Here is a 1,413-nt window from a genome sequence, read left to right as displayed (position 1 = left end):
ACTGCAAAGACACACCAAGTGACTAGAAAGACACAAAACAAAATACTACAAAGAGACACAAAACTATCACTAAGATACAAAAAAATGGCCACCAAAACACCCAAAAATAATGCATCATACTTTGAGGTGTCTTTGCGGTCATGTACTCATGCACAGAATTACTACAAAGAGACACAAAACATCCACAGAGAGACTATAAAATACTACAAAGAGACACAATGCAAACATAAAGAGACATAATAAATGACCACACAGAGACACAAACTGATGTCAAAGATACACAAAACCACTGCAAATAAATACTGAATAACTAAAAAACACACAATTACTACAAAGAGACACCAAACAACTTCAAGGAAACTCAAAACAACCATAAACAGAACACCACATCACTACAAAGAGACACAAGATGACTACAAAGACACACATACACAAAGAGAATGAAAAAGACCACTTTTTCAGTCTGAGTGTCTTGCTCTTATGTTAGAGGTCAAGGAGACATTTTACATGTCTGTGTCCAGGGCCCATTGTCTCATAATCTGTTCAAGACTATTTGGAGTTCAAATAGTGCTTACTGATGTGATATTATTTCATAATAACAGTACATATAGTTTTTAATTGCCATTACACTGAATATACCATGTAATTCTTAATAATGTTAATTACAAAATGTGACCCCCCTCCTTTAAAACTGTGCCCCCCCTGCCCCCAGACAGCATAAACATCATCTAAATACAGCCCTGGGTCCCACTAAACACGTTTTCATATCAAAGATGTAAATTATTCTCAGAGAATACACATGTTTTTCAAGTCAGAAACAAGTCTACAAACTAATGGAGGTCAAGGTTCACAAAATCCTGACTTTCATACTGTGTCACGTGAAGCGGCTGACTTTATGAGTTTACAGCCCTCAGCTCTTTTTAAACACTGAATCATCGCTCTGCTGCTGCTCTAACCATGATGAATCATAATCACATCAATCTAGTTTCACATCAGTCTGATCTTTATCTCTGTCTGCTGGATGTGAAACAGGCGTCACAACCTCGATTAAAAGCACATTAAGGTATGGAAAAAACAAAAACAAATTTGTGCTCTCTTTAAACCAATCTGCTCCCTGACAGTATTATCATTCAAAGAAACTTCTTGGTAGATTTAAAAACAATGTGAGTTTATGTTTGAAGTGAAAATAAAGAAGAATAATCAAATGATTGGTGGTGCAAAGTACAAATGAGGGTGTGACTCATTAAGTGCAGCATAGGCTACCGATTAATATGCATCAAATTACAAGCTTCAAATATACAATAAGTCTAGGGCCAAATTCTACATGTGATAATATGCAAGTTGACCACAAGCTATTACATAACATAATCTTCAAAACTGGATTCAAATAAACTTTACTGTGTCATAAAGGCA

This window comes from Plectropomus leopardus, chromosome 16 (assembly GCF_026936395.1).
Source record: "Plectropomus leopardus strain MGB_pleo_1.0 chromosome 16, ASM2693639v1, whole genome shotgun sequence".
Classification (NCBI taxonomy): domain Eukaryota; kingdom Metazoa; phylum Chordata; class Actinopteri; order Perciformes; family Serranidae; genus Plectropomus; species Plectropomus leopardus.
This window is presented reverse-complemented; position numbering follows the sequence as displayed.